Source organism: Ixodes scapularis, unplaced genomic scaffold, assembly GCF_016920785.2.
Source record: "Ixodes scapularis isolate PalLabHiFi unplaced genomic scaffold, ASM1692078v2 PGA_scaffold9__187_contigs__length_104089568, whole genome shotgun sequence".
Classification (NCBI taxonomy): Eukaryota; Metazoa; Arthropoda; class Arachnida; order Ixodida; family Ixodidae; genus Ixodes; species Ixodes scapularis.
Genome location: NW_024609884.1, coordinates 93,071,298 through 93,096,584, shown reverse-complemented (window position 1 = coordinate 93,096,584; position 25,287 = coordinate 93,071,298). Strand labels below are relative to the sequence as shown.

The following is a 25,287-nucleotide window of genomic DNA, read 5'->3' as shown; positions in this document are numbered from 1 at the left end:
TCGTGTAGAGAGAAAAACATTCCAATTGAATATCGTTGCACAGCTCCTTTAAATAACGCGAACTACATTCATTCTTTCCAGAGCCTCCTGAACCACTATTCGCAACTTTAATCGATGGTGGTACCGCGGTGTGAGAATCGCACTTACTAGCTCCTGGATGACTGGCCTCATAATAAATGGGCTTGCCTACACGTTCCTGGCGTGAAAAAATAATGTAAGGCTCTAATACTACTCGTATATAGCAAAACTAGAATTACTTACGCGTCGCAGACCCAGTCTCGTACCGCTGTTCTACGACAATCATCCAGATGACAGCCTTTTCGATAGGCACCGGTGAGCCCCGTATAGTTCGTGAAAGTTACGAATTACGAAAAAGGAGGATTGCACGCAGTGCTGTTCATCGTCAACACTCAGTTGGACGACGATGATGAACGAAGTCTCTCAGGAGTGGCGTCGAAACACGCAGATTGAGGGGGGGGGGGGGGGGGGGGGACCCCCTGCTTCTGGCGTAGAAAACAACTGTGGAGAACGGAAATTCTCTCTCTCCACTCCCGTCGCGCGCCCCTACCCACACCGTCTCTGGGGGACCCCGGTAGCGTTGTTGACGGTGGCGTAAGTTGAGCACGCAGGCCTCAGAGACCACGTACTGATCCGCCAAATCACAAAGTTGAATCTTCGCCTCCGTTCGGAAGCGAAGATTTCGGCTTCAAATAACTCTTCTCCAAGATTGTGAAACGTCACTTTGTCGTCGTCGATAACTTTCGCAAACGACGAGTTTAGCGACGAGAAAGTTTGGAGCATTCCCAGCCCGCCTAGGAACAACATATACTTCGTTTCAGCTTCGGTCCGAGCGCGGCCGATGTTATGAGCCGAAGGGCCAATCAAACAGCGAAGAAGAGAAGAGAATAAAACTTGATTGTCCCAGCACTGTCAGTGGAGTGACGGGTGCAGCCGTCTCATCCACCGCAGTCCTAGAAGACGGCCGAGATCTCCTGGACCTCGGCGGCTTCTTCGGCTAGGCGGGTGGCCCAGACCTGATCTTGTGGGTCTGAGCTGAGTAGTAGGGCCTCCCAATGCTCGCGGTCTTGCATTTTGCGGCCATCAATGGTCGGTGCCGCCCGAGAGCATGCCCATAAGATATGTGGCAGATCCGCCTTCTTCTTACAGAATTTACACGTATTTTCAAACTGTCCCGGGTAGAACCGGCTACAGGCCACTGGGTTCGGGCACATGTTGATTTGGAGAAGGCGCCAGGCCACTGCCTGCTTCTTAGTTAGTTCAGGTTGAGCCGGTGGGTACCGGGCCCATCCCAGTCGATAGTGGTTCGTAATTTCTCGATAGGTGAACATGCGGTCTCCTCGCGTTCCCGGTTGGGCGGGCTCACTGGCTCGGCGTGTAAGACCTCGAGCTACTGTGTGAGCCGCGTCGCTGCCTGGGAGCGAGGAGTGCGCGGGTGCCCAAATAATTTGGAACGACCCGCGTTGCCGCTGTTGGTGATGGTCACCGTACGTTCTTAAAATTTTGAGCGCCTCTGACGAGACGCGCCCCTTTCCGAAATTTTGGATGGCGATCTTCGAGTCGCTTATAATAATTTTAGCTTTGGTGGAGGCCACCGCTAGTGCGATGGCCGCCTCCTCCGCTGTCTCGGGGTTGTCCGTCGCCACGGTCCCGCTTACGAGGGGCTCCCCGTCCGTGCCCACCGCTACGACGGACATGCCCTTGTAATGTCGATATTCTGCGGCATCTACATAAACCACATCCTTGGCGTCTTGATATATCCGTTCCATGTTGCGAGCTCTTGCCTCCCGTCTCTCCTTATGGTATTCCAGGTGCATGTTCTTGGGCAGTGGAGGGATTTTGAGGTCCCTCCTGATACTCTTTGGTATGTCTCCATTAGTTCCGTTTTGTGATTCGTAGTGGATGTTAAGTTTCATTAGAATGTGCCGCCCGCTGTGGGGCTCTGTGTTAGTCTGTCAAATTGTGCAATGGTGCGCGCTTCTACGAGTTAATCTAAAGTGTTATGTAGCCCTAACGCTAAGAGCTTGTTGCATGGGTGTTGTGATGGGGACGCCAATTGCTTGCTTGTAAGCCCTTCGTATCAGTCCTTCCATTTTGCGCTATTCGGCGACCCCGAATACGGCGCCACATAGACGACTCGGCTAATGATGAAGGCCTGTACTAAGCGAATCAGGCCGGCCTCCCTCATGCCGTAACGCCTATTGGCAATTCTTTTGATTAGCCTAATTGTTTGTTGTGTGCTATTTTCCAGCGCCTTTAGTGTTTCGTTGTTTCTGCCCTCCGCATGCACTCGGAGTCCTAGCACCTTGATTTGATCCACGATGGGGATCGCATCCCCGTTCGCTTTTATAGTAATGCTTGGTGCCCCTCCGTACTGTTTTCTAGTGGTAGGATACACCAACATGGGGGAGCTCTGATTTCTGCGGCGAGCAACTGAGCCCCCTTTCCGTCGCGTAGCGATCGATTGCCTCCGGTGCTCGCTGTAGCGTTTCTTCTATTTGAGCCTCACTGCCGCTTGTCACCCATAGGGTAACATCGTTGGCGTAGAGACTGTGGTTGAGGCCTTCGATCTTATTTAGGATTTTCGGCAAGCCGATCATCGCCACGTTCAACAGAAAGGGAGACAGGACGAAACCCTGCGGTGCACCCCTGCTGCCTAGCTCTATTTCTTCGGATTTTATGTCTCCTATCGAGAGTTTGGCCGTGCGGCTCGAGAGAAAGTCCCGAACGTAGGTGTAGGCTTTGCGGCCTACCCCCAGGTCCCGAAGGTTCTCCAGAACCGCCTTGTGTGTAACGTTGTCGAAGGCCTTGGTGAGGTCCAAACCCAGGATGGCTTTCAGCCCTACTGCCCTGCCCCGGGCGTTGAGTATTTGGTGTTTGATTTGGAGCATTACGTCCTGCGTCGAGAGATGCGGTCTGAACCCAATCATTGTGTGTGGATACAGTCCCCGGCCCTCCATGTGGTTGTTTAGTCTCGTGAGAACGACGTGCTCCATCAGTTTTCCCCACGCAGGAAGTCAGGGAAATGGGCCGGAGATTCTCGATCTGTAGTTTCTTGCCGGGCTTGGGGATCATGACCACTTGCGCAGTCTTCCACTGCTGTGGTATTTCGCCCCGCTCCCAGCACTCGTTCATGTATCTCGTAATTGCTTCAATCAACTCGTCGTTCAGGTTTCTGAGTGTCTTTTTGGTGATGCCACCTGGGCCCGGCGCTGACTTTGTGCGTAGTCGGAGTATCTCAGCCCTCACCCCGGCCTCCGTGATCTCCTCGTCTAGCGTGGGGTTGTCCCTACCCGGGCACCATGACAGAACAGCACACGACATAACAGCACGCGACAAGACAGCACGGTCAAAACAGCACGCGTCAAAACAGCACAGCGTCAAAACAGCACGGCGACAAAACAGCACGCGTCAAAATAGCACGCGACAAAACAGCACAGCGTCAAAACGGCACAGCGAGAGAAGGGCACGTGCCAAAACAGCATGGCGTCAAAACAGCACAGCGTCAGCAGCCCAGCAAAAAAACCGTGCAGCGTCAAAACATGACATTGACAATATAGCTAGGGTTCGGCGTTTTCGGTTTGTATTATTTGAAATTACGCGCACTTTTTTTCGGTTTTTATTCCAAACAAAATTTTTCGGTTTATTGCGGTGAATATTTGTAGGCTCATAAAATTCTCAGTTATATTAGGTTTATTGACGAAAACCAGTATACTAACGAAAATGCAATTATTAAAAGCGTTTGTGTAAAATGTATATTGAGTACCAAGTACTGGTCTTCTTATTTGTTGCCGTCTTTGGCAGCTGACGCGACCTGTTCTGTAAAATGCACTGGGGCCTTATCGTATCTGACATTAGCGTCGTGTGCTTGTATTTGTACACAGGACGAGCATGAGCTTCAGTACCACCTTGGTCGGAGAGGCAAATATCAAAATGGAGAAATTAGCAAGCATCGTACTCGGTGCGTTTTCCCCCATTTTCACGACTGCGAGAGGTGATAAATTCCCGCCGACGGCAGAAATGACAATAAAACACTCGTATTTATGCCCTCCTCTAGTAGACGGAAGCTAGTGGTGTTAAACAATGCGCGGCATTTACGGACGCTCTTGATTTCCCTTGTTTGATTTCACGATTAAACTCTCTTCTTTTAACAAAGAATTCGGCACAAATCTTTATCAGGTGAAAAACCCAGATTTCGTCCTGAGGACTCCTGCGCCCCCGAAGCTTATGTTGAAAGTTTAACCTATCTCGCAGACAAACTGAAAACTGCGAAAGGAAGTGGTCATATAAGTAATGAGTAGGGTTCCGTGTTTTGGGAGCTTAGTTTTCGTCAAGTTCGGAGGGTTTTGTTCTGAGTTTATTTTTCGCCGAAAATTCGGAGTTTATCGGAGTTTATTTTTTTATTCCGAATTCTTCGAAATTTGGAGCTCAAATTGGCAGGTTTCTTATTAAAAATAAACAAATAATATCCAAATGTAAACGTACGCTGGACAAAAAAAAAAACGCGATTGTATCAAATAATATTTTCTTCAGTCGGATTTGGCGTTGGTGCCATTACTACTGGCAATACTAATTTGTCCTAGAACAAAAGTGGCACACAGGTGTTATTTCGATAAGCGTCGATACCTTAAAATCAATGACCTACTGGAGGTAGTCACTGGGAAGCCTGTATTTATTCCATTCTATTCCATCAACCTACGGCGCGGCCGCAAGAGATAGAGTGGAAAAGGATGTAACAGAGAAGTTTCAACTGGTCCTCTTTTTCACTTTATGTAATTTCTATGGTCCATAGTTTTCGCGGTTACAAAAACACAACTTCTCCTTCCCCTTAGGTACAAATAGTATGACCCAAACCGGAAACATACACAGTGACTTTTGTCTTGACCCGATAGTACATTGACCTGTCGTCCTGACCGAAATTCGAAAGATATGTGTGGTGGCAATTTCCCAGGACATTTACTCTACGCGCTGATTAAACCATTAATTGTAAAATATACATGTGTGTGTGTGTGTGTGGGCGGAGGGGGGGGGGGGGGGGATCGGCACATCGAAATTCAGAGTTTATCTGAGGGGTGGCCAAGCTGCGGCTCCCTAGCCGCATGCGGCTCTTCGTGTGTTAGCGGCTCGCGGCTCCCTCCCCTAGCAACTTCCCCCCCCCCCCCCCCCCCCACACACACACACGTCTCCCTCCCGGTCACATGAGCACTTCCCCAAAAAGAGAAATGGAACGCGTTTTAAATTGAGAGAGGTCGCGGTTTGGTAGTCGTATGCTACTGCTACTTTACGTACAGTTGGACTGCTCTTGACTCGGATAGATTGCAAGTAGTCCGAGTTTCGTTTACTTCTCTAGACAAAGGTTTGCCCCCCCCCCCCCCCCCCCCCCCTCGCGGCTCTTGGAAGTTTCGGGGGTTTGTTTGTGGCTCTTAGGCCGGGTCAGCTTGGCCAGCCCTGGTTTATCAGATAAATCCGAATAGACGAAACTTTTACCGGCGGGTGTTTTTCAAGTTTATCCGAAAACTCGAAAACGTAGTTATGACTCACATCCCCCCCCCCCCCCCTTTTCCACACACACACCACTCCAAACGCCCTGGAAAATTCTGAACTTTTTCAGTTAAGACCGAATGTAGAAAAATGAATTCGGCGAACTTTTACCAGTCATATTCGGTTTAACCCGAAAACGCTGAACCCTAAATATAGCGTTTGAAGTTTTAAAAAAAATGCACGTGTGATCCCGTCGCCGCCAGCGTACGTTTTTTTTTTTTTTTTTATTGTTTCTCCACTAGCTGTGAAATAATGGCATGCAATGTTCAACCCTTTTTCTTTACGTTCTGTTTTGTTTTCATAAAACGCTATACGTATTACAGCCTTTTTATATGCGTGCTGTTTTGTCGTTGTGCTGTTTTGACGCCGTGCTGTTTTGGCACGTGCTCTTCTGCCGCTGTGCCGTTTTGACGCCGTGCTGTTTTGTCGCGTGCTATTTTGACGCGTGCTGTTTTGTCGCCGTGCTATTTTGACGCTGTGCTGTTTTGACGCGTGCTGTTTTGACCGTGCTGTTTTGTCGCGTGCTGTTTTGTCGTGTGCTGTTCTGTTGCGTTCCCCCCTACCCGTGTTGTCTTCTTGAGTTTCCCTCGTTGTAGTGCCTATGTACCTGTTCTGCATCGCGTGTAAGATTTCTTTGTCTGTACCGTTGTACGTGTGCGTGATCTTGATTAGATTCTGCCTCTGTAACGTCTTGCTACCGTCGGGGTCTAAGAGACAGCGAAGTAGGTTCCACGTCTTGCGCAGCCCGAGTTGGCCCTCCATGCTGCTGCATCTGGACTCCCATTGTTGCCGGGCTAGGCGGTTGGAGTGGTCCTCGATGTCTCTGTCGAGCCATGCTATTCTCCTCCGCAGGTTTCGATTCAGCCTCTGGCCTCTCCACTTTTCCTGTAGGCTGTCACGAGCCTCCCACAGATGGAGGAGTTTGCTGTCGGCTGTTTCTAGTCCAGCTTCCTCAGGGATTTCTTTCGTGGCCTGTTTGACAGCTCTGTGTAACTGCGCTGTCCATTGCTCTATGTCTGTCATTGTAGTAGCGTATATGGTACTGTTCCGTGCTTCTTTGTGTTCGCCGTCGTGCTCGCTTTCGCCCTCGCTCCCTTGTATCTGTCTGAAAGTGTGCCATTCTACCATTGTGAGTTTCCTGCCCCGTTTCATTGTGGGTTCCGTATTGAGTGTCGTAGCAATAATAAAGTGATAGCTGCCCAGGCCCTTCTGCGTGTTGACCCACTTAGGGTCCGGTGCGTTCTTCGTGTAAGTGAGGTCCGGTGTCGTGTCTATGCTCACGCTGTTACCCGTGCGCGTAGGCTGTTGGGGATCAGTGACAAGGGTTAGTCCAACGTGCTGCGCGTCCACCCAAAGGCTCCGTCCTTTGACGGGGAGCCCCTTCGGTAGCCCCATGCGGGGTGCGGTGCGTTAAAGTCCCCAACGACCACCACCGTGTTTCTCTTAAAAATATCGAGTGTTTCGCGAAGCAGGGGCCCGAACCGCTGTCGCTGTTTTGGAGTGCTGTATAGATTTAGAAACAAAGAGGCTGCCTTCCTTTTTGCTTGATGGTATAATTTCTAAGAGGACGTGCTCAACGTTTGCTACCGTGGTTTCGTGCTGTATCACCGCTAAGTTTCTCCTTACAAGGGTTACAACTAGCGTTTCGCTTTCGCCTCCGTCAGAGGCTGCGGTATATGATTTGTGCCCCGTTAATTTTGCAAGTCCCATCGTCTTCTGCAAGGCGATGACATTTGGCGCCTCCTCCTTTTTATCGTTACTGTAAGAAGTTTGGAGGAACTGCTGAAGGTTTCCCCGTTTCCGGCGAAACCCGCGGCAGTTCCACTGCCAAATTGTGTACTCTGTATTTTTGTGCTGGTCCCCCTGTGGCCTTGCTGTTGTCACTGCTACTCACCGCAGCAGCGGGCCTTTGGTAATGTTTTGTGCTCTTAATTGGTGCCGCCGCTGCGGGACGGCTCTCCGCGAGTGCACTTTCGATGGCTGTAGTTCTATGGTTCAATTCTGTCCATGCGCTGTCCGAGTAGCTCTATCTTTGAGTTAAGTGCATCGAATTGCGCTTTTACGAGCTCCGTTAGACTTTCGAGTAGTTCGTCACTTGGTTGCGGGTTTTCCTCGGCTTTCCGCTTTTGCGGCGGTGCCGTCACCACCGGGCCTTCCGCAGCAACCGAGGCTATTTGCGCATGTGGGAGGGGGGGCGGTGTTGGTGTCCTCCCGCTGGTAATTGACGGTGTGCGGCTCCTGCCTTTTACTTTCTCTGTCTTTAATTGAGCGATTTCTGTTTTAAGATTCCTGTTCTCTCGCAACACTTGATTCAACACGGACTGAATTTGGGCTCGCTGTAGTTCTAGGGCGGATCTGCCACTGTCCTTATGTTGAGGCTTAGTGGGCAGGGAGACCCTATCTGCCCAGTTCACCTGTTGTTGTTGGTCTGGCTGCGGGCCTGGTCCCGGCTGCTCTTGTTGGTGGTTCTGCCGTGGCTGTTGTGGCTCCAGTCGCTTTTCCGAAGTATGTCGGCCTCTTGGGGTCGACCTAGATCTTGACTGGGAACGGCCTGCTCATGGTCGGGAGTAGGAGCGGGAGCGGTGGTTGGTGTCTATGGGCGGGAAATCACCTGGTTGAGGGAGTGATTGCTGTGCCGTACGTTGTTCCCAGAGGCGTTTCCGGATGACGTATGGCGTTTTGTATTTGGCCATGCACCCTTTGTCCGCCGTGGGGTGGGGTCCACCGCACAGCGTGCACTTGGAGGTGCACTGATGGTCTTGGTCAGGATTGCGGGCGCCGCAGCCTCTGCAGATCTTGTTGTTGGGGAATGGACAAAGGTCCATGCGGTGCCCGAGACGGCCACAGTGGTAACATATGTCGATTTGCTTTCGGTACAAGCAGCAGGGGATCAGTGTTGCGCCGTATCGGACCAGGTGCGGAACACTGGGTCCGTCGAAGGCAATGACGATGGTCGTGGTGGAACCGATGCGCTTGGCGGCCAGGGCCAACGGATTGCGGGCATTTATGATGTTAGCGTCTATTTCCTGGGCGCTATTTGTGAGGGGAATACCTCGGACAACTCCCTTGGTAGTGTTGTCCGGGGCTGCCTCGTATGCGTTGACTTCGTGGGTGACACCATTGACGTGGATAGATTTTATGCGCACGTACCTGGCAGCATTGCGCGCTCGGGGCGTGCTGATCACGACGATGTTTTGTTGAACGTTCGGGCAGATCGTGTCGTCTTGGCTTTCTTCCGGGATAAGTTGTGTTGTTTGGAAAATGGCTGCAGTCACTGTGGGACTGCCGACTTTGGGGATATTTAGTGCCCCTTTAGGTCTCACGATGATCTTAATTTCGTTCTTGGGTAATTGGGGCATACGTGCGGCTTTGAGGACTTGAGATTTAACGTTCTTCCTGGTTTTAGAGCGAGAGCGGGAGTCTTGCGATTGGGCAGGTCGTCGTGAGATGAGTTTTGGCCACGTTTCTTGTCGGGACTGCAGGAACGGGCGGTACGCCAGCCCATTTCGGCGGTCACCTCTTCTAGTGTGATGTCCTCACCGATTACTTGAACTTCCATTCTCCGCTGGTTGAGTTAGGAGCCTGCACGTCGATGAGGAGCGCGCGCAGTAACGCGCCACTTGGCCGTCCTCAGTACCAAGAAAATCCAGACCTGACGAGGTTCTCGGAGTTTTCAAGCTTCTTGGCGAGGCAAAATCGGGGACCAGGGCGTGCCTCGCGCAAAGCCGGGGGGTCGGCCGGCTGTGCCGAGCGCTGGCTCGATGTTTATGCTTGGATCTGGCCGCGCCGAGCGCCGGCTCGATGTTTGCGCTTGGATCACGTTCTCGTTCTTGCGGAGTTCTCGGAGCCCGGGGAAAGTCGACTGCTCTGCTCGGAGGTTGGAACGAGACTCCAAACAGCGAAAGAGGCACAACGTCATGGCGTGCTCTCTGCAGTTGATAGGACCAGCCGGTATTCGCCGTCTCTGTGCGTGCTCCTCCACCGGCTAGTCCTATCAAGCGCAGAGAGCACGCCATGACGCTGCGCTTTTTCCGCTCTTCGATTGGCCCTTCTGCTCACAACATCGGCCGCGCTCGGACCGAAGCTGAAACGAAGTATAGACAGCATTGACTCTCCCGTGGTTGTAGGGATATATAGGGACACGAGGCCGTAACGTCACCAATGTAGCCGTTCAATCGGCGGGCTAGCGCACGCTTAGTGAACCTCGTTACAACCTTGTGTTCCGCAATCTCGGTGGAATTTGATGAACGAAAAAGTGCAGTGTCGCTATAGTTCGTCTCATCCTAATATGGACTAAAGGCCAAAGCCACGGGCCGCCGGGTCCAATCACGTTCCACGCTAAAGTATGACACGCTTAGTTAGGTTTGCTCCAATCCCAATCCCATGCTCCCAATCCCAAGAACGCTGCGTTATTTTTATAGCTTCGACATTGCATGGAGCCAGTACGTCGTGGCTTTCTTTGCAATGCAAAAATGTTGAGTCACTCATGGCTCAATCCTAACCCTTATCCGCCCATTCCCATCAGTGATCCGAGGCGCGGGCGCCGATACGTTCATCGGAGCGAAATACCACGCAATGTCTAAGTGGCTCGTGGTTGGATCCGGCCGTTAGTAGCTTCTGCCTTTAGTCCATCGTAGGGTGAGACGAAGTATAGTCTCGTCAAACACAAATATTCCTCGTGTTATGACATAGTGGTGGGAGGAGCCGAGAGATTGCCGCCCAGTTTTCTTACAAACGCGCAGATCCGTTTATCTTGGTAACGTGTTTCATTGGAGGGGCAACAAATTCCTACCAATCCCTATGCGCCGAACAAGGGCAGCACGAGAGAGCGCGCAGAGACAACCGTGGTCCATACGTGTGACGTCATGACAATTATCATCAGCTGCGAGCAACATGTTGATGGTCTCTAAAAAGCACAGCAGAACCTTGGGGTAATGCATTCTAAAATCTACACCTTTGAAGTTGGCAGTCTGATATCGTTCTTATTTCCGACGATAAAGCAGACTTTACTGAAAAACGTCCCTGCCGTTCCTTTCCTTTCTATTGGCCTTTTGGATCTGATTAAAAGGTAGCCCGATGTGGCTAAGTCAGAACCAGACGAGTAGCGTCGCCTTCGGGCGGGTTTCGCCCCCAGGCGTCCCCCATTCGGGAAAATAAAGTTGTTTTCTTTTTTCCTTTCTTTTTCGAAGTAGTGACTATTGGACACGTAGGCGAGCAAAAGCGTTGGTGTAGTCGACTTTTCACTATTTCCCAAACTCGGATTAATTCTGCTTCCATCAACGGAAATATGAGTAATGTCATTTTGTCAATATTGACGGTGCAGTTACAAGAGCGCGACGACTCCAAGTTTCCATGATACACGATCAAACTTAAACCTGCCACCGTCGATTAACACGCACCACCGAATTTTTCGTTCAAAACTGATAGTCCTGATCCTGAGGTCAAAAGTAGAAACTATGAAAGGACGCCACTCAAACTATGACGAAAACAATAGTAGGGTGCACTAGAACTGGGAAGTGTACCGACCGTGTGGGCCTCCCATAGGAGCTGGGTGTCGTGTGGCCAAATCCTGCCGCAGGGGCCTGGGGCGGCGCTGCCAGTCACAGCGGGGCCAGAGAGCCGGTCAGGCAGCGTTTAGCGAGGACGCAATACGGCGTGTTGGTGTGACTATTTCTTCTTGCTATGCGCTGTGTGTGAAGCGATACAATATTAGGTGGCTACTAGCTGTGCCGAAGATACAAGGGATATACAGCGATGTCAAATACGGCGAGGAAAAGACGGAGCGGTGGTGTTTTGTGCCGCGTTGCAACGTGGGTTTACAACACATGCAAAGAGCAACACTCGTTGTTTCGGTAGCCAAGCGACGCTACTCTTTTCGCGGATTTAGATCGCCTTATTCCGAAAAAAAAAAGAAAAACGATGCAAAGATTAAAAAACAACAACAGAAGTCCAAGAAAAATGTGTGGCCTGTGTGAGATGTCAGAGAAAACTAATTTCTCCAAGTGCTCCTCAATAAAGAGAGCAGTTAAAGTTGCTCTATTTATCTCGCCAGTTTTTGTGCTTATGTTGATATGACACTTTAGGAGAAGTCTTTGTTTGCATTTCAAGTGTTGATCCTGCCCCTGGCTCGTTTCCTGCCATGCTGTTCCAATCTCGGTCCTCATGAACGGGTGGGGCTTTCCCCGTCCCTCCACAGACGCTGTTCCCGAGAATGCCAGACTGGCGAAAGAAGCTGACATATTTGCCGTAGCGGGTTCATACATAAATAAGCCAAAAAGAAACACTGTGTGTTCATCTGGCGTCCTCATTTCCGTGTATTCGTTTTCTCGTTGGCGTTATGGAGCCCGCGTCTTTGGACCTGGTTTGTTTCCTGTCCGGTGACCGGTCGTTTCCGCTTCAAGGCTCAACCTTGCTCTGGGGTGTGCTGATTCCTATAGACCCTTTCAGGCAACATTTCATGGGCGCCGCCATCTTGGCGTCACGTGACCCTGCCGCCATTGCCGCCCTTCAGTTTCTCGCCATTCCTCCGCGTTGTGTGCTGCACCGGCCGCTACCGGAGCTTTGTTTTCGCGTTCTTTTGCGTTCCGCGTTGAAATCGTGTGGTTTCTTTAGGTCTTTTCGATATTTCGGGCTTTCATTTAATCATTTGATATCTATATTTCAACATAGCTCTTGTATTTCCTTATTTATGAAATGGAATCGGACAGCGAATGGATCGACGATACAAGATTATGGCTTCAGAGACCATGTAAGTTCGTCCCAATCTAATGTTTTTCTCGCTAATAAAGGGAAGTCAACACCATTGCGACATATTCAAATTTCAACTGACGCAGTAAGGCTATCCAGTCGTGCTACTCGCTGCATATGCGCGCTCGTTTCCGTAAAGCCAACCCGCATGTAAGCGACTTAGCGTGTGACGAGACGAGCGACGGCGACAACGACGGGAGTCAGCGACGAAGATTTCTCACTGTCGCCTGTTGCATCGCTCGGTTTTTTGGGGTTTCTAGAAAACGTCGCTCGCCGTCTTTGTCGCTTGCTCCCGTCGCTTCCGTGCGGTTTGTCTTGTCGCGCGACTGACCGAGCGACAGCGAAGCGGGTCACCGTCGCTTGTCTCGTTGCTCGCCAAATCGCTTGCATGCGTTTTATACTTAATATCGAGGCGCTAATGGTTCAATGATGTGTGCATGGAAATTAATTGAGTATAAACCGCATGTAAGCGATTTGGCGAGCGACCAGATAAGCGACGGCGACCCGCTTCGCTGTCGCTCAGTCAGTCGCGCGACGAGGCAAACCGCATGGAAGCGACGAAACAAGCGACCAAGAAGGTGAGCGACGTTTTCCAGAAATCCCAAAACCGAGCGATGCGACGGGCGACAGTGAGAAATAGCCGTCGCTCGTCTCGTCGCACGCTAAATCGCTTACATGAGGGTCGGCTATAGGGAAACGAGCGCGCACATGCAGCGAGAAGCACGACTGTGACGTTGCAATTTACATATGTCGCAATAGTGTTGACTGCCCTTTATTAGCGACAAAAACGTAAGAATGGGATGAACTTACATGGTCACTGAAGCCTCATAATCTTGTATCGTCGACCCATTCGCTGTCCGATTCCATTCCATAAATAAGAAAATACAAGAACTATGTCAAAATATAAATATTACATGATTAAATGAAAGTCCTAAATGTCGAAAGGACCTAAAGAAATCACACGATTTCAACGCGGAACGTAAAAGAACACGAAAACGGAGCTTCGGTAGTGGCCCGTGCAGCACACAACGCGTAGCAACGGCGAGAAATTGGAGGTCGGCTATGGCGGCCCGGAAAGCGCGCGAAGGGCGCGCCGACTGGTGGCAGCTCGAGTAACTGACTCGCTGAAAGCGTCTATACACTCCGTGCGACGCGACTGGCGCGCCGCCGCGCGGCCGGTACCGAAGGTAGGCAGTGAGAACCCCAGAGAAAACGAAACGAAACTACGCCGCGTACGTTGTTACGCATTGAAGTCAGAGTGGTGCGGTTGCACTGAGTTCACAGCATGAAGTGCTGCCGGTGCTGCGTCATTAAGTGCTTCAATAGTTATGCGTCGAATCTCGTGGGGGCAAAGTTTCACAGTTTTTCACCTCGCCAATGTTTTGTGGGACAGCGACAATGGTGGACCCGTGCCGCACGACGCGATAAATTTGGTCTCCCGATCATGTCTGCCACTGTGTCGGCACGGCTGACATATTCTACACTGCCGCTTTGCGCTCTGCGTTTGTTTTCGTACCAGTAACGCCTACATCTGTTAGCGCCGATGGGACGAACTGAAATGCCATCCCGCACTCGCGGGTATGCAGTGCCAATTTTGTGGGAGGAATGCCCTCCAAAGAAGTCTCGTCCCCATCGTACGTGATAATGATATTTCCGGACAAGTATGGCGCGCAATCTATACTTCATAAAGAAAGATTCGAGCGGTAAAAAAAAAAAAAGTGACAAATATGAATCTAAAGAAAACAACAATGAAACTCCGAATCACTGGAGAATCGACGTTTGAGTATGGAAGTTTATGTGGTGTGCTTTCTTGATCAGCCTCCTATTGGATGTTGAAACGCTGACACCCTGAGTTCTCTAGACAACAATTTTTTTTTTCTCGGCTTTCGAGCCGAGATGTTCACTTTTCACTGTTATCTGGAGGCGAGTAAGATGTTCACTAAGTTTGTGCACTTCGTGTACAAACTTAGTGAACATCTTACTCGCCTCCAAATATCATCGTTCCAGCAGACCTACGTTTACGGCGACGAGCGAAATAAATTTCCCACTCCGGGCAATTATGGTGGCGGCCGTCTTGCTTTTCGGAAAATTGCTCCAACTCCTTTTTCGACAGCAACCAGAGAAATTACCCCTAATAACAACTCAATATATAAGAAGTGGAGAACAGCTAAATGCCCGAATGCCCCAGCACTCACGCGACGTCACCCTCAACGTATGGGCCCAAAAAGCAAAAGTTTCGACCGTGCGCGTAAAAGTTTCCCTGCGACAAATGTTTTTTCTTTTTTGTTTTCATGTAGTGACAATGTATTTTAGATAATGAGTGCAAGATACTGCTAAATGTAATTAAGGTAGAGTAGCAAATACCGTCGATGAAATGTATTTGCAAGATACCACATTACAACAAAAAGTACTTGAAATGCAGTATCTTGAGTAAAGTATTTGAGATATGCACAAATCTGGTGCAAAGCTAGGTTTGAAATCATGGGAAAAGGATGCCGTTATTCACGGAAAGTGTACGGTTCTCTTTTTTCTCTTTCTTCCGTCAACCCAATTCATGCGTCTGCTGCACCGCACAACACGTACGAGGAGAAAGGGGTATTCAAAACACCTGGGGAGGGGCTTTGGCGGCGCTTCGTTCCAGACTGCCTCGAAATACATAATAGCATTTGCCGTCCTGTATGAAGGCTGTTTTACGGCCTGTCTTTTCCACGTCGAGTACTCTGATACTCAGCATGGCGGCGCTTCTGTTCAGCCCCTTCCGTCCGCTCCTTGCTCTTGTGAGTCCTTGTGAAGAATGCGGCACATCCAGTGAGCGCCTCGTCACACTATCCGCTCAAGCACACGGTAAGAAAAAGGAAAAAAAAAAACACATCTACAAAATGTCAATTTTTTTTTTTTTGCCGCAAAAGTAAAGTGTAATTTTCGAACGCTCATTTTCTTCCCAAATGTAGCCCTAGTGGTTTGAACCACAAGCCAAAGTTTCCAAACTAACCGAGTTCAAAAGTTCTAACCAATTTTAGGAAATTCTCAGTGGAACAAAGGGCGACCGATGGCCCTCATGGAGCTGAATGGCGCCAGTTCCCGAAAATGGGCGAGAACGAGCCCATCTTTCCCACAGAAATTTTCAGAAAATCACCTTTAACTTTTGACTGAGATAACGGTTAGTCCTGAAACTTTGGCCTCTGCTTCTGACCCCTAGGGAGCTACTTTTGAGCGGAGAATGAGCCTTCAGTAATGCGTACTTTATTTTTGCTGCTAAAAAACTCTTTTTTTTTTTTGTCGAGGGGGAGGGGGGGGGGGATAGACCAATGTTACTGGATCGTAGAAGTTGACAAGCTCCGAGAAAAAAGTGACGCGCTGCCATTCACTGCCGCGTAGCGGTGCTCGTGTACAAGCCCGCCTAGAGTTCCTGTATAGGCTCCCTAGGGGAGCCAGAGTTACGCGTCTGTTTTCCACGTGCCGCCACGCCGCTATTCGCCGAGATCCGATCACGTGAGGAGCTGGATCAAGTGCCGTGCAGGAATGTAGACGTTGCGTGCGCCCCGCCGTACGTTAAACGCGCGGCGCCGCTGTTCGCCGAATTCAATCACGTGAGCAGCAGGATCAACATGCCGTGCAGGAAAGACGGCGCTACGGGGATGAACGCGCAACTCTGGCTCCCGTAGGGAGCCTATACAGGAACTCTAAGCCCGCCCGACCCGTTCGGTCTGACTGGCCACAGTACCCGTGGATACGCCGTGATACATCGTTTGTGTGTGGGTTCACGAAATGTAATACTAAGGACTGTTGCCAGTGTGATAATGTCCAGATTAAGACAACATTTCCTGGGAATTTTGAGGTAAATTTACGCCCGCCTGGCCTTCTTCGTTTTCGCAGTTTTCCGACATTCGGCATCAAGGCAGGCAGCTCCGAGCGATGACTGCGTCTATCGTTCGTGGTTTCCAGCACATGGACAGTTGTGTTTTGGTCCTCTGCGGACTAAAATACTTTGAACTTACTTCTTCTGGTGCTCTGTGTTTGTGTATTAAGTTCAAGCTTAAACTGCTGCATACATACCAAAGCCGCATTAGGAAAGAATGGCAATTCGAAGACGTCTTCGTGATTTGAAAAAATCGGTCTGTTTTTGTATTTGTATTCGGCTACGTCGAGGCCTACTGCTGGTGAAAACAACTGAGTTCTTCCTTTCGTGTGTTCTTTATGTGTGTGACAACCTCGCTCTCTTGCGTGTGCGTGCCATTACGGAGACGTGTGACGAAGGGGTAAGAATTTCTAGACATCACTTACGGTCAGCTGATCAGCTCGAATTCGTTTTTGTATATTTGGAGATGAACGCGCGGTAGATATTAGAAGCGTTATTTTACAGTACCTGCTATAGCTTCGCGGCAACAATGCACGCATTGTGAGACACCCTCGTTACTAAGTGAAACGAGTTCATCTGTGTAAGCGTACGCATGCTCCATGTGCCTGTGCAGCAACATGCTTGTTGACGTGTTTAGAAGCGCGCGTTAGTTTAAATTGGCTTTATGTTAACTACTATTTGCTTAACGTTGCGGTTGTCTATAAATGATAATGTTGTTTTATTGATCTCATGACGTTTCTGCGATTTATTTCGAGCCAAAATAAAGATATTTTAGCAACCCTGAGAATGCGACATAGGAAGGCTGGGGTACAAAGACCACTTTTGAAAACTGCAATGCCTCTTCGTCGTACCGCGAATGCTCTTCTACGTGAGATACATCAAAAGAAAGAGGACGAAGAATCTGGCACTAGCAAACAAGAAAGCTCAAATCCTGTGATCGCCAACTACAGGTATTTTCAGTCTTGGTGCTTGCATTCTGCTCGCGATTTTTTTTTTTTTTAATGCAAAAAGAAATGAACGTTGCACAGTATTCATCTGCAATTTTAGCCTTGCCGAAAAGTTGTTGTGGTCACAAATAAAATACAGAAAACACATTTTGTTCGTTTTTTTTTTTTTGACAAGTGGGAGTGTTTATCGCGACCTGGATATGGCGCTGACAGCGCACGCGGGCCCCTGCTTGTGGATGCTGGTCATAGACGAATATGAGAGACATCAACTACGACATAAATCCCGTTATACTTTGATATTACACGAACATAGAATTGCACTCGGAAGCCAGACCCAAAGCTAAGCACCCATGCTGCTATCCGATGAATTATAGAGTAAAAATCTAAGAAATCGTTAGCGTGCATAATTACAATCGTGACTGCAGCATAATCTACTTGCAGAGTCAATTTCTTAAAAAGAAGTTCGCAAGGGCCGCCGACTTGCCTCCGACCGCCTGATTTCACAATGAAAAAACGGCATCTCGAGCTTGCCCACAGCTTGACCGGCCTTGCGGACCGGGCAGGGTGCGAGAGACAGCGCCACCACGCTCGCGAAAACGCAGGGGCCCGGCTTTCCGAAGCGCGGATAATGCGGAGCTTGTCAACTGAGCTGATCTAGTAACGTTGGGGAACACTGTAGTTGTGGTAAAGACTTTGTGTTTTATTGTTCCGAGACCCGGGACTGCGCGCGATGAGGAGAGAAGAACAACACATCTTTCTCACTCTTCCGAGACCCGTGCATGCGCGCGATAAGAAGAGAACGACGCGGCATATGTACCTATTACCTTCCTGCTCATGCACGTACGTTTCAATGTGGCAACCGAATTTTGCGGAAGGGGTGACCTAAATAAATGCAACCGCCTTTAAACGAGGACAGCGTTTTCCACACGAAAGAACGACGATAATATGCACTGTAAAGATGCCTGCGCGTCTGCTTACCCGCAAAACACTCAAAGAGCCAATCTCCGCAATCTAGGAAATCAGCTCGGCGAATGATGAGGCGGAACATCTGTTTAGACCTCAAAATTAAGTCTGCGCTGTGGCATTACGCAATGCAAAGCGTCGTGCTCGCATTGCGTAATGCCAGAGTCCAGACTTACAAATAGACGCGGAGGCATTTCTTATAGTGTGCCGTCCGAAATGTAAGCGAAGAAATAAGAAACTACGGAAAGAGGAGAATATGAAACTAGGAGAAGAGAAAGCAGGTGGGAAGGGACAGGCGAAAAGGTGTCAGTTCATCGTCACCATACATGGGTAAATTACTTTCAAAATGTAATTTAGTTACAATTACAATTACTTAGCTCCCAAAGTAGTTTAACTACAATTACAATTACTACTATGCGAAAGTAGTTCATTACAATTACAAATTACTTTTTAAAAATAATGCAATTACTTTACAATTACTTATTTGTGAGAGTTACCCACCTTGGGCCATATAACTGTAAACGAGTTATATGGCCGCTGTATAAATGTCACGCATTGTACTTTATTTTGTGAAATTTGTTAAATGAATTATAGAACTTAATATTTTGGAGTAATGAACACCTGCGTTCTTATATTCTCAAAAAATAAAAAAATAAATGGCGACAAAATTCACAGGTGCGAGGTGAATCTCCTTAGAGCTTATGCAAATGGTATCCAAGTCACACCAACAAAAATAAACTTAAAAAATAATACAAGGAAACAAATATGGGACAGTACTGGTATCATAAAACTCACGTAAAAATGGCTAATAAGAGAAACTTGTGAACGACGTCAAACATTTAAAGAATACGACAACTTACGAAAACATTTCAGCCACGATGATTCGCTGCCTCTCTCTGTCTGTGGACTTGTAACATGCCGGATGTGGGTAACCGTAGCACGCGAACTGTGGTCGCTTCCACAAAACTAGTCTCACAATAGCAGCAACTCTATTACCAGGGATTCTGAGTTAATTCAGTGCACGGTAACACCCAAAAAGCTCCTGAGATAGATAATAAATTTAGGATCGTCATGTAGCTAATCATTAGGATAGCAGTGATTTATCGATGTTATGCGTCTCATAAAGAAGACCGATTTGAATTTAGCATGGCAAGAACAACCTCGAAAAATTAATGATACACTGTAAACGACTTTATTTTCACGAATCGCCTACAATTCGCGAAAAATAAGTCCCGCGAGCAATTCCGATAAAATGTAAACACATTGGAATCTATATTGCGACCCCACCGCGTTACGAAAATTAGAATCCGCGATTTATTCCAAAACTGCGGCCTCTTGGACGCCTCGATTTCATGAGTTACTTGAGTGTGTTTCAGCTGGAAGATATAGACGAGCCATTAATACTTTTTATAACTGTAAGTATTATTGAAAGTGACAAAAAAGTTGCCTACCTGCAAATGTTTCCGGAAATTGGAGCTCGCCTTTCGGTTTGTTGAATTTGTTTTCAGAGACGGTGCAGAGAGTTTGCACCTCACGATTATATTTTTTAAATTGCTGCTAATCTGTTTAAAGAATTTTTCGTAATAAGGCCCTGGCAGCCTTTCCTTTTCCATTGTAGATAAGAATTGCTGGTTCTCAATGCAAAGCAGCACTGTGCGCCTCGGGACGGTTCCACAGGCCAGGACAAGGGGACAACGCGTGGAGGGTCACGATAGAGGTGTAAAAACAAAGTGCAAGCCAAGCCCTCTATAAAAAAAAAAAGCCTTCAACGAACAGCAAATGTAAAAACAAGCCGCGAGTTGTAAGTTTTGGAATCTCGTCCAATCAGGCTGACAAATGGCTGAAAGGGTTAGGTAGAGCGAACACCAAATAATGAAGATTTATACAAAAAGGTAGACGAGGATTGGGAGAAGGAAGAGCAGTGTAGCAACAACAGTTGGAAGTAAGGCAGAATGAGTCGTGTTAATGAGACCTGCTGCTTCTTTGCTTCTTCGCCTCGATGTTAGAGTAGCACGGTAGCACGACTTACTGTTAGTGGTACCAACATATGTGATAGAGGAGAAGGACGTGAAAAATTCATAAAGAAAAGAGAATAATTTCATGAACAAAAAAGTCCCCAAACTTAACTGAAATATGTAAGCGAATATGCTAGCGGCGAAGACGCGTAAGGAGAACCTCGAACCTTCCCGCCTCGACCGGATGATGTGATCGGAGCCAACCAGCTCGACTTCGACCCCCGATGCCCCCGTGTGGGAATGAGAAATAAGAAAGACCCCTAGAAACAGGAGCAACAGGAAGCGAACGAGACGAAGAGTCAGATTCAACACGACAGGAAGGAAAACAGACGCGAATGTAGCCCTCATTTGTCAAATTATTTCTCAAATTCTTCATTAAATCATTTTAGAGTCTGCAAAATCCTTCATTTCGTTCTATCCCAGCCTCTCTTTCCCATTCCTCCTTTCCCTCCTTTTGAGCAGGTTGGGATACACTCTCTTCACTGTCGCTTTGGCTTTACTGTCGTCTCCGTGGCCAGGGGGAAAAGCGCCGCCGCCGCAAAATCTTGCAGAAGTATTTGTAATTGTGCATGAAATTTAGCAATTACTGATGCTAGAAAGTAATTAAATTACAATTACAATTCCTTTTAGCCAAAAGTAATTATTAAAATTACAAATTACCAGGAAAAGTAATTAAATTACAGTAATTCAATTACTGTAATTGAATTACTACCCAAGTATGATCGTCACCATACCAGAGATGTACATGCACGCTACTAAAACACTCCAACTACACGACCGTTACGCGGCACCCACAAGGTAAGACGTTACTCGTTACTGCAATTAAGAAGGACCGCGTTACCTCAGCTTGAAAGTAACGCGCCTCCTGACTCTGAATGTGTCGCTTTTATGAAGCAGTAGCCGCTTTAAATATTTGTCGTCTTTAATAATTCCTCCCTTTTCAACGCATTCGTTCGGGGATAACTCTGTCTATACTGCCACCTTGTGCAAAGCTTTTTAGGGTGTATCTAGCGTTTGCTCATCGTGCAAATTACTGACACGAGCTGGGGTCAGAACTAGGTTGGGTTCTTGTCTTGTACACATTCCCCTCCATAAGAACTAAAGGCAGCAGCTTCGTTATATTTACTCGCTACCTCATCAAAAAGTAGCGAAAGTTTATCACTCGTTCTTTCCCTTAAAAAGTAGGTTCTTCGTTACCAAAAAAGGAGCTAGTTTCAAGTAACGCGTAACATACAAGTCTTCACCCTCCGAACCAATTTCAATCTGAAATGGGAGCGGCGATTGGCCAGGAACCGGTAGCGCTCCAACTGGGAAATCCAACCCACGCTGGGATTTTGAGCCCGTCTGCAGTGTGCGATGCTGTCAACGCAAAAAAGTGATCGCCAGTTGTTGTTTTTTTTCTCTCTCTTTGATTCCGAAAATTTTTGCCCCAACTAATATAGTGGTGTAAAATGCTCTTATTCGAAACCAATCTAAGCTGGAAAATGTGGAGCTTCTCAATACCCTATTTGTGTGAAATGCAAAAAAGCGAGGATGTTGTGTTCGTGCTAATGGTGTAGCTTGGAGAGCGTTATTATGCTCAATGTCAGACAACGTATTTTTAGCCCTACACGTTATCGGGGCCTCTAGGTTCGTTGGACACCTTCCTCTGCGGGGAAATTAGATTCGCTAGCACTCCCTGTGCTCTATGAGGGATCAAAAGGCAAAAAAGAAATTAGTTGTTGAATGTTTTGACAGCGAGAGGTCGCTCTGCACTTGAAATGTCGGCGACACCGGGTCTCGCTCTTGATGAAAAATTTAAACGTTGCAATCCGACTGCTTTTTTTTTTCTGTATTCAAAGATTGCCCCCATTGCCCGGAGGCGTTATTTAAAAAAAAACAAAAAAAAAACATATCTTTATTTGTAGAGCGCACTTGGTCTTCAGTCAACCTATTCCACTCTGCAATGGTTTTAACAAAAAAAAAAAAAAAAAGAATTCGCATCTATGTTTGTCCTGGCGTGGTACTCTCGAATTTTGAAAACGTGATTAACCCGCCTAGAAACATATTATGGGTACTTTAAATATATTTCTCTATTTAAAGCGGTTTTATTATTGTATTTAAGAAATAAATACTTCAAATTCAACTTTTTTTGTCGAGAGGAAAGTAGTTCCCAACTCAATGTTCTTTTCATTTTAGTGCAGCTCTCCTTCCGCCCATACCGATCCAGGACAAACCTAGCAGCTGTGTTTTGAATTCTTTCCAATTTATCAATCAAGGTTATTTGCGAAGGATCCAAGACGGCACAGGCATATTCTAAAATTGGTCTGACACATGATAAGTTGGCGTTTTTCTTTAAAACAAATTGGGAGCAATTTAATTTTGTTTAATAAAATTCAGCGCCCTGCCAGCTTTCATGATTACGTCATTAACCTGAGCGTTCCACGAACTGTCGGATGATGGAGTGACACCAAGGTACAGTCAGCACGAAACGAAACCCGAACGCCGGAACTCGTGGCCATCGACACAGGCTGCTCCAGCTGGATGGCCCCTGAGAACTAATGAAAATGCGCCGGAGTGCGAGGGTGCGTGTCCTACTGAGATGTGCTCGACCCTCGCGTGGCGCTTCTGGGACTTGCGCGTTTCGCCGGTGGCGCGCTGCAAGCGCCGTCACTCGGGGTGCTTTTGTGTCGCCGCACTGTCGCCTGATCGACACCTGCGGCTTGTGTTGTAAGTTGAACTCTGACTCGGAACTCAGGAAGGCAAGAGAAAGAACAACCGACAACGAGATGGCGATAAATCTCAGGTGGTGTACGGCGCAGCCTAAAAAAGTAGAGACAGGACGAAAATCAGTACGCGCAAAGAAAAAAAGAAACGAGGACGAGGAAAGCACGTGCACGCTCAAGTAACCTCAATGGACTCCTGACGGACTGAGCTTTGCCCGTGGCCTCGCGCAATGTTTCCACCGGCTCGGGCGAACTTGAGCAAGACGAGATGTCTGCCGCCGCCATCAACCACCGGGGGGTGTGAGAAGCGGACCGGGAAAGAATCTAAAACGTCGGCGGGAGGAGGAAAATGATCCCCAGACGAGATCGCGGGGAGATCGAAAAGGAACGCCGCCAAAGACGCCAAAGAACTCTTCTCTGTTTAACGAAGCTCGAGTTGTAGGTTTAGACTAATCAACATTTGGTATTGGGTTAAGATCTACGAAACCCGTGTGGATAATTAACTAGTATGTTGTTGTTTATTATATGCCCCATTATTTTTGTATATAAAATGTGTTCGATGATTTTAGGTGAGATAGCAGTAAGTGATATTGGCCGGTAGTTTGAAACTTTGTTTTAACCACCTTTATGAATAGGGACAGCATGGACGATTTTCCAGTCGTCTGGTAGGGTGGACAGTGATTTATCGTAGATTAAATAAAGATACAGCGATATAGGTCCGGCATAGCCATTTATTATACGTGGAGGTATACCGTCGGAACCATTTGCCTTGGTTTCGTCCATGTTTTTCAGGAGCGCCTCGATACCCCTCGCGCTTAGTTCAACCTGGTTCCATTAACGGGATGGTGCTTGCCTGTGGTGGAGGACAGTTGCTACGTTTAGGTAGGAAGATGGATCGGAAGTAATCATGCAGGCACGTTGCCTTTTCGGTGTCGTCTAAGAGGAGGTGGTGGTTGTGCTCAATTTCGTTAATTCCCAGGTAATCTGATCCGTACCCTTTTATGAACTGACAAAAAGGTTTCAGGCTAGTTTTCGTCCTGCCATTAAGTCGCTTGGAATAGCCTTCTTTTGCACTTTTTATATTAAGTTTATACTTTTGTGTTACTTCGAATAATCTCATCAAATAGTTGTTACTTTTTTTTTGTATCTGACGGATGATCTCCCTCTTTTTCTAATTATCCTGAGAATACGTGAGGTCACCCAAGGTTTCGTTCTTTTTTTGAGCCTAGTACACTATTATGGTTTGGACATAAATTGGTTCGTATCTTCTAGCAGCTTGCTTTTAATTATACACAATAATTTATGAACGTCGTAGTCGTCAGCTAGACTTTCAAAAACCGGCAAGTGGCCGAGGAGCTCTCGGGATATGTACTAGCATAATCACCCGTATCAAAGAAAAAAAGCTTTCCTTGATGCGCATATCTGAGCTCGGTTGATTTCAGATTTCAGTCTTACAATGACGACGTTGTGATCACTTATTCCTGGTACAATAGTGACGGAGCTAATAAGATTGGGTGAACTGTATAGTTGAACATAGTGTTAGCTCGTCTTAGTGTGGTACGTGGTCAAAAAAACGAAACAAGCCCAGATTTTGATTTGTTTTGTTGAGACAAGCTGAAGCGGAGAAAGAGTACGTGCATGTACCACTTAAACAGACTGAGTTTTATGTTTAGCGAACAGTATGTGAAATTCGAAGAAATGCCCAATGGAACATGCAAAGTGACATCCAATCATCTCATGCAGGTTAGGGTGGATCTCCCGAAGCTCAATATTTTGGGTTCAAGAGAGCTTTGGCGTTGGCGATGGCTGCCTCCTAGCCCGCTGCGTAGAATTTGGACGCATGGCTATTCGTGCTAAAACGGTCCTATTGTAAACGAGTGAATGAGTGCTCAGTTAGACTTGCGGAAATATGACCCAGGTTTGTTTTTCTTGTGCTCGGGCGCTGAACAAATTCCTCCGTGTTCATGAGCTTTATCGAGAGAACGTGAGAGCCAGAGTAAAAGAGAAATTCCTACCACGTGACATACCTTTCAGCCTACATGGCGGGAAGAGTTGCTGGCTTCGTGCATATTTGCGCGATTACAGATGCACGATACGGGAATCGTGAGCCTGCCTCGTCTTTATCTCCTTGTCCAGCTTTTTCTTTTTTTTTTCTCTTCCCCCCTCGCGAAGAGAAAAAAGTTAAAAGAGAAAAACCTCTCTGTGCCCTTTTTTAATTTTCGATTTTTATATTCTTGTAGAATCAACTAATTATGCGTAGCTGTCTCTGAAACATTTTTTTTTCGAAGTAATGTGGCCATTTCGAAGTGTGTGTAACAAAACCTCGTTATTCTGCCGGATTCAGTCTAAATTGAACTTGTAGGTGTGGTGTCGTTTCTCACGTACTTTCACACGTTTTCATGGCGGCTCGTTGTATTCGCGCGTGGATGAGCCGTCGCGAGTGTGTTGCCATGAGTGCGTGAGTGCGAGTAGGTGGAAGGCGAGGGCGACGC

The 25,287-nt window shown here is 47.7% G+C and overlaps 1 protein-coding gene and 2 pseudogenes across 3 annotated transcripts in view; 1 reads left to right on the top strand and 2 right to left on the bottom strand.

Annotated features, from left to right (window-relative positions):
* The window catches only part of LOC8036660 (zwei Ig domain protein zig-4), a 313,494-nt gene that overhangs the window by 245,711 nt on the left and 42,496 nt on the right, over window positions 1-25,287 (top strand). The window lies entirely within an intron of this gene.
* LOC115316592 lies at window positions 972-6,954 on the bottom strand (annotated as a pseudogene).
* Window positions 7,548-9,118, bottom strand: LOC121047995 (annotated as a pseudogene).